Consider the following 14,281-nt stretch of genomic DNA (forward strand, 5'->3'; position numbering starts at 1 on the left):
CATTTTCATTTCACATTTGAAAAGGTGGAAAATAGCTTATTTCTTGACAATTCACTGGGATCCCAGCTAATGTAAATTTCTACTTTCTTTATTCACAGCATGACATGAGGAAAAAAGGGGTCTTTGACTTTAAAGGGAACCTCGGACTTAAAGACTCGTAGGCTCTAATAAGCCAGAATTGTTCTCTTTTACCAAAATATGTAATTAGAAACACATAAAATGTTGCCATGTTTTGACCTATGGAGGGCGCCATGTTTTATGCGGGCAATGGACGCTCGGGTTGATGACGTAGTTTGTCACTGTCACTCGACAAACACTACCAGTTTACTGCAATCCCTTCTACGCGGTGAGACGTCCAACACATGCGCTCATTGGTTAAAAGCGGTGAGTCCTTACTATCTGTGTTTTTATTAAGTTTTATTACCTTTTCATTGCCTGAAAATATTTTTGCATGTGTTTCCTTCTCATACTTTTAAGCATTGTGTTTTCTTGTAGCTGTAAAGCAGATTGTTGATCTGTTGACCACATGAGTCACGTGGCGTATTTAAACCACCCTTATTTGATATTACTGCGTTTATTTTCTTAAGGTATCTTTTATGTTTTGTCTGTATGCATCCAAACAAAACCAGCTGAAAGCTCACAGTAGCACTTTGGGTGTCAAATCCGCCTCTTGTAGGACGTTTCACTGGTGTAGCACATTTTGGCAGAGCAGTTTTTTTTTTTTTCCTACTCTCGTCTAGTCCCGTCCCATCTTTCCTGTGCATTTTGCTTTTGCTGCTTGTTTTGTGAAATATTGACAGTGCTGTCATGCTAAATAATGTTCCTCTCGGTTTCAAATTGAAAGGGTTGAAGAGATGACATGTTCATGTCGCTAGAGTCATACTCTGGAAGCCCAGCACCGTGACGTCACCGCCCTGCCACGTCAACAACAATGGCGACCTACTAGTTAAACTAATTTTACAAATTGCATAAAAACGAAAACATACAGAGGGGTTTCAATATCAAATTATTTTAACTCATAATAACATTTTATCTTTTTAGAACAACAAGTCTTTCTATCCATGGATCCCTTTATGTTATAATTTAAATTAAATAAACGCTGTAAATGAACTAAAAATGCTCAAATCATCCATTCATTCATTTTCTAAAGCACTTGTCCTGCTTGCAGCCAATGTCTATCCAAGTAGTTGGTACTAGACAACACTCTGGAGTGTTTGCCAGTCAACCAAAGGGTGCTAAAAGACATGAGACTTAAGACAGGCAAATGAACCACTGCGCCAACTGCGACCTGCTGAAAACATAATGGATCAAATCATTCATGTACAGTCAATCATACACCAAAATAAACGTTTGTGTAGGTTTTATACATTCATTATCTGTATCACTTATCCTCCCACAAGTTGTGGGGGTGCTACAGACTATCCAAGCGGACTATGGGCAGGATGTGGGGTAAATCCTGAACTGAAACAGCCTACCACGCATGTCTTTTGAAAGTGGGATGGTACCGACACAAGTTCGCACACATGCAAACTCCATACGCAGCGGCTGGGCGTGAACCATTGACCTTAGAAATGTGAAATGGACGTCCAAAACCAATCACCCACCGTGCCGCCATATGTTTCAATTACCTTTTTCTAATGCACAATGAATTCGATACTTCTCTTAAAAGGAACTTCTTGTGAGTGGTCAGCTAATCAACTATAAGGGTTGCTCCTGAGGAAAGCTTTTGATTATTTGCCAGGGTTAGCAGCAAACGGCGCTGCCGGCGCGTAGTCTCTGCCTGTGCTTGTGCATAATGTTAACGTTGATTATTTGACTCTGATGCTGAATGCTTGGTGACCTTTCCAGAGTTCTCATTCAGCGGGTAGAGGCTTTACTCAACATCTGACTGACTGAAAATGCTTCGGTGGAGCACCTAAATGTGGCTAGGTTTATGACCTCATTATCTGGGAACCTCATTTAAAAAGATAATAAAGTAAAGTATTGGCTAAATAACTGAGCTCTTTAAAATGAATATAAATGAGCAAATCTGATCATTAGCTGGCTTGATGTCACCACACTGCAATGTCTGCCTGCCTTGCATTGTTGTTAATTTAGAAAAGTCACAAATGATGCTTCGTCATCCAGTTTATTATGAGAGCTCTGCAATTGAATGCCAGTCTCTGTTCATGGAATGTTTGGTAGCATGTCTATTAACATATCACATGTGTCTTATTTCAGGGTTCTCCAACCTATTCCACATTCCCGTAGTGGGTGCAGGATTTCATTCCAACCAAACAAGATGACACCTTTTTTTGGATGCCCAGATCGCATATTTTTGCACTCGAGTCCGAGTCACCTGATTTTGGGAATCTGCCCGATCCAATCCCGCTATTGCTCTCTCCATATATTACATTGCCTTAAACGAATTTCAACCCTCTCCACCACACGAAATGTCCACTTTGCACACAATGCAAGTCACTGTTGCACTGTCTCCCTGTTCGATGGTAAAATACTTCCACACAGCAGACATTACCACTCTAGCAGCAACCCATTAAGTATCTGCGTCAGCTTCTAGAACGTTTTCCTATAGGTGCTGTTTACAGTACTTCCTCTTTTACTTTTCCAGGAGTGTTGCGGAGTATAAAACATACAGTGGGGCAAATAAGTACTTATTTAACCACTAATTGTGCAAGTTCTCCCACTTGAAAATATTAGAGAGGCCTGTAATTGTCAACATGGGTAAACCTCAACCATGAGAGAAAGAATGTGGGAAAAAAAATGAAAATCACATTGTTTGATTTTTAAATAATTTTATTTGCAAATCATGGTGGAAAATAAGTATTTGGTCAATACCAAAAGTGAATCTGAATTCTTTGTTTTGTACCCTTTGTTGGCAATTACGGAGGCCAAACGTTTTCTGTAACTCTTCACAAGCTTTTCACACACTGTTGCTGGTATTTTGGCCCATTCCTCCATGCAGATGTTCTCTAGAGCAGTGATGTTTTGGGGCTGTCGTTGGGCAACACAGACTTTGAACTCCCTCCACAGATTTTCTATGGGGTTGAGATCTGGAGACTGGCCAGGCCACTCCAGGACCTTGAAATGCTTCTTACGAAGCCTCTCCTTTGTTGCCTTGGCTGTTTGTTTGGGATCATTGTCATGCTGAAAGACCCAGCCACGTCTCATCTTCAATGCCCTTGTTGATGGAAGGAGATTTTCACTCAAAATCTCTCTATACATGGCCCCATTCATTCTTTCCTTCACACAGATCAGTCGTCCTGGTCCCTTTGCAGAAAAACAGCCCCAAAGCATGATGTTACCACCCCCATGCTTCACAGTGGGGATAGTGTTCTTCGGATGCAATTCAGTATTCTTTCTCCTCCAAACACGAGAACCTGTGTTTCTACTAAAAAGTTCTATTTTGGTTTCAACTGACCATAACACATTCTCTCAGTCCTCTTCTGGATCATCCAAATGCTCTCTAGCAAACCGCAGACGGGCCTGGATGTGTATTTTCTTCAGCAGGAGGACACGTCTGGCAGTGCAGGATTTGAGTCAATGGCGGCGCATTGTGTTACTGATAGTAGCCTTTGTTACTGTGGTCCCCGCGCGCTGTAGGTCATTCACTAGGTCCTCCCGTGTGGTTCTGAGATTTTTGCTCACCGTTCTTGTTATCATTTTGACGCCATGGGGTGAGATCTTGCATGGAGCCCCATATCAACGGAGATTGTCAGTGGTCTTGTATGTCTTCCATTTTCTAATAATTGCTTCCACAGTTGATTTCTTTAAACAAGTGTTTTACCTATTGCAGATTCAGTCTTCCCAGCCTGGTGCAGGTCTACAATTTTGTCTCTGGTGTCCTTCGACAGCTCTTTGGTCTTGGCCATAGTGGAGTTTGGAGTGTGACTGACTAAGCTTGTGGACAGGTGTCTTTTATACCGATAATGAGTTAAAACAGGTGCCATTAATACAGGTAACGAGTGGAGCCTCGTTAGACCTCGTTAGAAGAAGTTAGACCTCTTTGACAGCAAGAAATATTGCTTGTTTGTAGGTGACCAAATACTTATTTTACACTCTAATTTGGAAATAAATTGTTTAAAAATCTAACGATGTGATTTTCTGTTTTTTTTTTTTTTTTTTTTTTTTTTCACATTCTGTCTCTCATGGTTGAGGTTTACCCATGTTGAAAATTACAGGCCTCTTTAATCTTTTCAAGTAGGAGAACTTGCACAATTGGTGGTTGACTAAATACTTATTTGCCTCACTGTATTTGTTTCTTTTAGCAATGCCATTTTATTTCTGGATTTTTTTGTTATTTTTAACACTTCAAAAATCCCCTCAAAATAACTCAAAATATAGCCATTAATATCTAAACCCCTGGCAACAAAAGGGAGTACACCCCTTAGAAACTACGTACATCCCTAAATCCAAATTGAGTACTGCTTGTCATTTTCCCTCCAAAATGTCATGTGACGCGTTACAGGAGTGCTGTCAGCATTGCTGCAGAGATTGAAGAGGTGGGGGGTCAGCCTGTTAGTGGTCAGGCCATACGTCGCACTCTACATCAAATTGGTGTGCATGGCTTTCACCCCAGGAGGAATCCTCTTCTGAAGACGGTAGAAGACCGATCCTCTGAAAAATAGCCCGATCGGTCCGATTTCCGATCACGTGATTGAATCAGGGACATCAGTAACCTTTTCACCATTCCGGTGATTTACAAGTGCAATCACTTCATTGCAGTCAGGTCGGTCAGAAATCTCATTGGTTCAACTGTCTGTGCTGGATTGGTTGGAACAAAAACGAGGACCCACAGCGGGATTTGAGGAGCAGTTTGGAGATCTCTGCCTTATACGAAGCCACAGTCAATAAAACTGCATAGTTGAGATTATAATTTACACAAAGGACCGACAGTAGAAACCTAAATGAGGTTCCTGGGTGACTTACAAAACAGCTGGTTTTTGGATGGGTGTTATTTCTTTATTTTTTATGTGTGTGTGCGCGCAGGTTAAATCTGGATGAATAAGAAGCTAACGTCAATAAAATAATGAATTGCAAAATTTCAACAGATAGTAGTTGATTAATATTACTGTGTTTAAGAGTTATTTAAGGTTTGGTTATTTCATGTTTGTTACAGTTCAAGTTAAAAGGAATCTTAAGAAACTGCGTGCATGTCTGGGTGAGATACAGTAGTGGACGGTGAAGTACCATGTAGTATCTGTTATGAACGGCAAGCCGTTAATGTGGATCCAAAACACAGACCAGGAGATCAGTAGAGTAAATGTTTGTATTTAATAAGTACAACAAAGGGAGCACGCTAACAAACGCGAGTTTAACAAGTACAACTAAGAGAGCACGCTAACAAACGCGAGTTTAACAAGTACAACTAGGAAAGCACGCTAGAATGCATGAATATAACAGAGTACAAGAATCTAACTACAAAGCCCAAAAGAGCACTAACGTAAAGATGACCAAACCAAAATACGACGTAGAACGTCGGGAAACTCGAAGGCTGACGATGAACACACAGGCGGTAAGGAAGGCAAGTACCAAGCAATAATCCGACACTTGCAGATGGTGACAGGCTTCCTTAAATATTGAGCCTTCCTAATGCAGCACAGGTGTGTCACGTTACCCCGCCCAGCTGGCTCAATCAGGTGCTGAATACAGGAAAATGAAATGAGAATACAAACAATCATGACAGTATCATAGTAGAGAAAATTTGTTTACTGTTGAGTTGTCACAGTTAATCCAAACAGTGAAGTTTTATGAATATGATGAAACCTTTGGAGGAAATCCACATCTTATAAAATTTACATTTCAATCCCATTAAATCAGACGTAAAGAAATTCAGAGGTAATAAATGAAGGTGAAAAAGAACAACTAATATCTAATATCCCTTACAGTTAAATTTGAAAAGCAACTCCTATCTGTAACAGGAGCACACCAGAAATCAGTGCTTGGTTTTAAAGTAAGCCAAATGTGAAAACAAATAATTTTTTATTAGTCATTCATTTTCCATGCCGCTTTTCCTCACGAGGGTCGCGGAGGTGCTGGCGCCTATCCTAGCTAACTACGGGCAGTAGGCAGGGTGCACCCTGAACTGGTTCCCAGCACAAGGAGACACACAACCATTCACGCACACACTCATACCTAAGGTATGATTTAGAGTGTTCAACCATGCATGTTTTTGGGATGTGGGAGGCAACTGGAGTTCCCGGAGAAACGGGGAGAACATGCAAACTCCACACATGAAGGCCGAAGCCCGGGATTGAACCCTTGATCTCAGAACTGTGAGGTGGACGTGCTAACCACTCAGCCACAAAAAACTTTTTATAAGTGTATATTGCAAAATGAGACCCACAGAATGTAAAAATTATTTCCCAAATATAAATAAATTGAAATAAAAATACTGTAACTTAAATTCATTACACATTGGCAGGGCCAAGGTAAGCAGAGTGCAAATGGAGCACATTTCACCTCTTACTAATTCCATTTCATCATTTCCTTTTCATTAACTAATATTTCCTAAAATAAAATTTAAAAAACTGGACATCTGGAATTGAAATCAGAATGTTCTCTTTGACAGAGATGTCCACCATTACCGAACCTGCCCCTGCGGTGTCTCTGCAACAGGGTGGAAACTGGACAAATGCCATGTCGTCATCAGAGGATGCTCTAGATTCTCGCTGAGGTCTCACAGAAGCCTGGAGGGGCATCTGAGCCCAGCCTACGTTGTGACACATTTGGGTGATGTGCTATACCTGGGGGGGCTGCTGGACTTTGCACTGCACCAGCCACTCAGGGACACACCGAAACAGCCATACTCTTTGGGGAAAGGGCCGCTGTCTCTCCGCATATACGCAAGATTGTTACAGAGTGAAAGGCAATGAGGAATCCGGCTGTTCTTTTTCTTCTTCGGGGACAGTGCCCATGTAGTTGTTTATATCTGTCTGCTTTAATCAGAAGATGCGTCACTGTTATCTGACTTGAAGCAACTTGATCGCGCTGAGGTTTTCATGCAAAGAGATGAGGCGTGCCATCGCCTGGCTTAATGAGGTTGTTCCAAAGTATGGCTCACATAAACAACATCAGCAACACAGAGCCAAAAGCTTCATATTCCTCATTTTCTTGGGCAGCTTTTACTTACTTTATTGCACGTCTGGGAAGGGCGACAAGTGGCCTTCAAACAACACACTGTGCAAAACAAAAGCCTCTCATAAAATCGTCGACAAGCAATTTTCGTGCAGAACGCCATCTACTTTTTTTCTAAGTACTTAATGTGCCTTACAGCTGTATACCATTATGTTGTGAATACCGGTAATAAGACTTTGACACGTCTTCAGTCAAAAATTGGGGCTGGCCTAACATTGGATTAGGAGCAGAAAAGGGCAAAGCCTAAAGGTAAAGATACAATGCAGACAGTTCATTGGTCGATAGGATCACGAATTCTTGCTCTTTCTCTTTGTTTCAATCAACCCACTGCACAACATCAACCCACTCAAATAACAAAATAATGGAAGTGCTCAAATGTTGTCCTTTGTTTACTTGTCACCTTCCTCGTCACTGTGTGTTAAACTGTTCACTGAATTGACTGTGTCACTCTGCTATGATGCCAACAGCTCTCCAAACAGTTGATAGTGTGCCAAACAGACTGAAAGTAATGCCACTTTAACACTGCACAGTACCAACTCAGATTGGGTAAGCGCTGTTTTTTTTAACTGTTAAAAAAAAAAAAAAAAAAAGGAAAATTGACTGCATCACTCAGAACAAAAAACACAAAAAAATAGTCACAGGAACAAATCTCTGCCTGTGGTGATTGCCAACCGTAATTTTATTTGAGTGGAGACAAAGGGTCACTGTGCGAATTGGAGAGCATGTAATATAACAACTTTTGCCCTTTGAAGCTAAGTCTCTCCAAATGTTTCAAAAACACAGCAACAATATGTGGTATATTCCTTTGACAGTTCTGCGGTAAATTAGAAAATAAAAAAATAAAAATAAAAAAATTGAACGGAAAGCGTAAGCAAATATTTAACGACAAAACAGGAGAACGAGAGCCTTCCGCAGTTTCACCTCTATATGGGGCTGTTGAGTAATGTCATTCCAATTCAGAGGAGAGTAAAGGCTGGTTTATACTCGACTCGTTGAACGTGCCGCGCAGAAACGAGATGCACAGAATTCATCCGGCACGCATTTTTTAGAAATGTATACTTTGTGCTACTACGCGCAGCTCTGTACTGTTTGCACCTGAGGTGAAAGCGATATTCTCCCAGACTACAGGGGGGCAGCAAAAAGTGTGTCAGTGGCTTACAAGCAACTTCAGACGATAGACAAGTTTCCAAGGTACTTGCGCATCTCTGCTCGCGACTTCCCTTTCACAATTTCTCTATCCAAAACAACAGTGGAGATGGAGTGGCATCACTCATCAAAATCCCTGAAAGAGACAATTTGGAAATACCGCATTTATCTCCCACCTTTATGACATTGGAGGATAGTATGTTCACGAAGGCAGATGTGGAACCAAGCCCGTGCCACCACAAAGACCGGGTGTTTATGTAGCCATGTTGCCGCTATCGTTATGAACAGTATGTTCTTCCTATCCCTGTATTTTCATGTGTCCAATGCTCCAAAAATACTAAAGCTAACATTTTGCGCATGAAATGACTTGTCTTTGATATTCTAATCACGATGATGATTGTAATTATGATGTCTAATATTATTTATGACAACTACTGTACTGCTGTGGCTGCAACACATGCTATCTGCTGCTAGTATGTTGCTAATCAGTACGTGTCGGATAGCACAATTATGTTAAATTTGACGACAATTCCGTGTTTTGCGTCACAGCTGAGACATCATTAGTTTTACTGATTGTAGTTATACAACGAAAAAGAAATGGAAAAGAAAAAACACTTGTATACTTCAAGTCATACATGGGCTTCTTACTGTAAATGCATAACTGGAATTGCTACAAGCTTTTGTTCGTTTGTTTACATGTGGAAAACGCTGTTAAGCAAGGAAAGACTACTTGATATGCCTCACATCAACAATTACTGCACGTTGATGGGCATATATCGAGACTACGTGCATTCTACTTTGATGATGGAAGGCTCAACTTATGTTCCACCTTCATTAATATTTTTCTAATCATTTTATAAATTGTGATTATTTGACCTGTTTTGCACATGCACCAATCGTTTTAAAATAAAACAAGAAATTGAATCATGTTGTCCAAAGGTTTTATTGCGAACAATATCTGCAATAAAGAAGAATGACATACTATTTGTGTTTATATGTATATGTGTGATGAGCGCATAATACCATAACTATAATCTAAACAGATGAACAATACCATGTAGTAGGCATGTGCCGGTATAAGATTTTGACGGTACGATAACCTTGAGGAAAAATACCGCAGTTTCACCGTATGACGGTATTGCAATTATAGCTCCAAAATGTGTTATTTTGAGATGCATGGGTTAAAAAAAACTTTTTTCCGGGATTTTTTATTTTTCAGAACATATTTGCAATTTGGAACATGAATATAATGTCAAAATAAATAAACAAAGAAATAACATATTTTTAATAAAATTAAAATAAATAGAACTTATAGACTACCCACAGCCACAGCTCAGGTTGTTCAAGATTAGAGCAAGAACAAAAATTGCTATAAAAAGTAAAAACACTTCTAAATAAAATTAAAATATATCTACTGTACGACTTTTTTTTTGAGGGGGCAAAAAGCTCAAGTGAAGTTTCACCATTTTCAGCCACTGTATCAACTCTAGTCTACATGTCATGCCTTTGTGTTAAAAAGACATAAAGAATTCATAAGTTATTAAGTTAAAAATTAATAAGTTAAAATGTAAAAATTGTTGTGTAAATGTTTCATCTAAAAAACATTGGGTGTGAGACCTCTCCTTGTCCAGCGAATGTGCATTTATGCTTAGAGCAAGATCATCTGTTGCAATTAGCGATCTTTGATGTTATCGCTTTTCCTTCATTCAAGCTTGTTTCTCAGTGGCCGTGAGATTTATAACCTTGACTAAGTTGCTCTCGCAGCTAAGACTAGGCTAACATTCGTCTTTGTAAGTTTTTAGTTAGTTTGTATTTTGAATTTGAAAGGAAAATATGTGTTTTGTTTTTGGCAAACTTTTTCATGATGTTCATGGATATGACTTCCTCACATTGTCCTGTGTTTGTGCTAATGAAGCTACTCACGTGTGTAAAAATAATATTGTACAACGTTTTAAATGTATTCGTTTTGTTTATTTCAGTTACCATGATTTGAGACGTCCATAAATTCAAGAAAAGTACGCCTTGTGTTTGGAGTGTTTCTTTTTTTGTTCGCTGGCTGTATAGCAGAATAGCAACACAAGCAACAACCGGAGAGGGAGGGGTGAGCGCTGCCACTCCAAGACACTTCTGGCTGCATTTTTGGGAAATGTATAATAGCGAATACCGTACTCCGGTATGACGGAAAATTTTAGTGGTTTTAAAACCATGACGTTTTCATACCACGGTAAACCTTGAAACCGGTAACCGGCACATGCCTATTTGAAGTGGCCGGCGTATCATTTGACACTTCATGTTAACACAGGTTGCAGAGCTTTTTAGAATTTTGTCCACGAACGATCAACGAAGTGATAAGAACAGACGCACAACCTGCCCAAGTCCTGGAGCTTCATCTACGTCGTGCAGAATCAATTTCTGGAGAATCCGTGGAGAATCCTGCTTACTTCAACTGAATTTCATGTTGTCCTGTCTAAACCGGAAGTCCGTAGCAGAAAACGTCAAAGATTGCGTTGCCCATTTTTCGCTTAGGAAATTTGTCTACAACAGAAATAGAGAATCCCCATTTTTCTGCACAATGGGAAAGCTTGCAGGTATCAATAAGGTGGAACGAAAGAGAGAGGAAAAAAAGAGGGAACAAATTCTTTGTTGCTTGATGGAATTGTCATCACAGAGGTCTTTATCGGCCGAATCACACAAATTTTTGTACTTGCGAGCCTCTGCGATTAGTAGTACGTCCGCAATGTTTTTCCACAGGAGTTGATGAGATCATCTCCGCCCCTTCCACTCTCCTCTGCCAATTGCAGTAGTGGTTTAAAAATTTCAGCAGGTACACGTTGCAGAAATCTGGTGCATTCGTGAGCTGCACAAGAGCCATAAGGGTCACATGGATGTGTTAGGCATAAACCCCCATTAATTAAGGGCTGGACGTGGACCAATCTAGACTGACTGTTTATTGTTTCTCGCCATGATCCTCAAATGTTACAATTTTGCAGCGATGTATAATCAGACTTAAAAATAGTACTGTGTAAAAATTGCAAATAATACATAAAGAAACAAGCGCAACAAGACACTCAAACAAATAAACAATTTAAGGATAAGTGACAACTAAGGTTAATTTCTATTCACTTCTTGCGTTGTGGATTCAAAACATTTTTTGGCGGTGGGTGGGGGGTTGTGCCGTACAATACAGACCCAAATAGATGACCACTGTGACTAAACATCGAAGAATCCTTATTGACTACAGTCAAGTTTACAAGTGCTTACGCATTTAAATCTTGATTTAACGTAATAGACCAGGAAATAATGGATACACCAGTTAACAGAAAGTATCCACCGGAAATACTGGTTTCCGTCTGGAAAATGCTTGGAGCAAGCAAAATGCATCAATTTCAGAATTGGCTGCTTTTGTTTGTTGACACAGTCAAAAGACAGAGCATGCTGTATTTTATATGCTGCTGTACATGCAAAGACTGCCTTCAGTACGTGCTCAGGAGCTCCAATCACTAGCTTGCATGCTCTCCATATACTCCTCGTTTACATTAGCACTCATTTTACAAACATTCTATACCGAGTTTGAAACATTAATTATACAGTGTGAAACGGGGATGAGGGAGGTTGAAGAATACACACACACAATGCTACAACACGTAAATGAGAAAGATGACGCTGAACAATAGCATTTGGAAATTGAAATTGTTCCATGGGGGATTTTTTTTTCAAAACAGCCACAACAGTCATTTGTCAAGACTGTCACTTTTGCATCCAAAAATAGCAGTGGTGAGCAAAAAAGTCATTACTAACACGTTCATTTCATGGCAGCATCAGACCATCAAATCTAATTAAAGCATGTTTAAGGTAAGGGAAAGCTTACAAACGGCTTAACTATTATTTAGAATAACTAGTTGTTGTGTTTTTTGCCATTACAAATTATTGTATCGTAGAAAAAAATTACACAATGTAACAAACAATCTGCACTAACAGCATTTCAAGGTCCTGGAGTGGCCTAGCCAGTCTCCAGGTCTCAACCCCATAGAAAATCTGCAGAGGGAGTTGAAAGTCCGTGTTGCCCAATGACAGCCCCAAAACATCACTGCTCTAGAGGAGATCTGCATGGAGGAATGGGCCAAAATACCAGCAACAGTGTGTTAAAAGCTTGTCAAGAGTTACGGAAAACGTTTGGCCTTCGTTATTGCCAACAAAGGGTACATAACAAAGTACTGAGATGAACTTTTGGTGTAGACCAAATACTTATTTTCCACCATGATTTGCAAATAAATTATTTAAAAATCATACAATGTGATTTTCCACATTTTTTTCCCCACATTCTGTCTCTCATGGTTGAGGTTTACCCATGTTGACAATCACAGGCCTCTCTAATATTTTCAAGTGGGAGAACAATTTTGCCATGGCAAGTGAGGCAGACTAGAGGGCAGTGTATCCACCCAAATCAATATAACTAAATGCAAACACTTTCAAAATAAACCATTACAATGCCACTTTAACTAAACGAATACTGGAAGCAGCTAAATTTAATTTGAATCTTTTTTTTTTTCTAATCGAATACTCGAGTTAATCAATTAATCGTTGCAGCACTAATTCCAACAAATCTCCTTGGACCAGTTACTCAATCGTGCACATTTACTTTACAGCGCTTCAGTACCATATGAGGACCTTCTAGAAAGAGCCCAAAAACAATAATAACAGAGGTTCCAACGAACAGATTAATTCTTTCATTATTAAGTGTGAATATGCATGGGATCACTGTACTTGAAGTAGTACATGTATTGTGAATTGAAAAAAACAAGGCTACACTCTAATGTCACAATTAGACTGACTTTGCAAGTTGTCATCCAAAGCAAATGGAATGTATGTAAAAAGCATGAAGTAATATTAAGCAACATAAACTTGAAAATGAAAAGGAGGCCGATGACCAACTGCAAATCACTGCGTGCTGGCACAAATTTGATTTGTTGTGGTATGCTTTGCTGTTCCTCGCAATGCACAGTCCAGTGTATCTAACGTAATTAGTCTGTGGTGTAAAATGTAATTTGCTCAGGGAATCACACAGGCGTTTACCTCCTGAAGTGCTGCTCTCTTTCTATGGGATCAAGTCAAGCAGTATGTGAACACGTTGTCAAAAGAAAGCCACATATTGGTGTTAGCCTTCTTTCCTTGATAAAATGAGATGGGTATATAAGTGTAGCAAAGTGCTTGCATGGCTGTGTCATTTCCATCTGTGCTCTAATCTCACGTGCCCTCCCTGCCTTACCCTTTCTCGCTTGCTCTGGCTTCTCCTTCGTGTGACTGTTCTGCCACTAAAAGACAGGAACTATTCTTGTCAGCAAGCCAGACAAACCAACAGCCTGTATGTAGCAGACCAAGCAAGCGCGCTCGCAGTCTCTCATCACAGGAATATAAGAATAAGAGGCATTTAAAAAATGTGAGGGGATTACATCAAGTGGTTGGACATAAAACCTGCATCCCTAACAGTCACTTTAGACAAGGGAGCTGAAGTGACCTTCTCAGATTTCATCCTCAGATGTTTTTTTTCCCCCTCCTTTCAGTCGTGCGTGCTCTTCTTCCCAGAACATGTGAATAATTAGAGCACTTCCCGCACACACCAGAGCCATTTTTTGCCTTTTTGCCTCTGTGTTATGTGTGTGCAGGAAGTGCTTCATTAAAATGTTGCTGTCATCCCTTTTGAGTGTCCGAATAAAATGCTCAGAAGGGGAAGAGGAGGGGACTGTGGTCACATGATACATTCAGGGTGATAAACGATTGAAATCCTTACATAGACCTGAGAGCAATATAAAATATGAAAAACACTGTATACAGTATATTGAAATTATGAAACATCCATCCATTTTCATAAGTCCTCTTTAGAGTCATGGGGAGCTAAAGCTTTAAGCGCAGGCACATAAAAAAAAATAAATAAAAAAAAAACATTCATAAGCATACTGTATTCCAATCCATGGACAGGTCAATGTATTCAAAGATGCTTAGA

The 14,281-nt window shown here is 39.8% G+C and overlaps 1 protein-coding gene across 5 annotated transcripts in view; it reads right to left on the minus strand.

Moving 5' to 3' along the window:
• pde4d (phosphodiesterase 4D, cAMP-specific) overlaps positions 1-14,281 on the minus strand; it is a 465,837-nt gene that overhangs the window by 324,720 nt on the left and 126,836 nt on the right. The window lies entirely within an intron of this gene.

Source organism: Corythoichthys intestinalis, chromosome 3, assembly GCF_030265065.1.
Source record: "Corythoichthys intestinalis isolate RoL2023-P3 chromosome 3, ASM3026506v1, whole genome shotgun sequence".
Lineage (NCBI taxonomy): Eukaryota > Metazoa > Chordata > Actinopteri > Syngnathiformes > Syngnathidae > Corythoichthys > Corythoichthys intestinalis.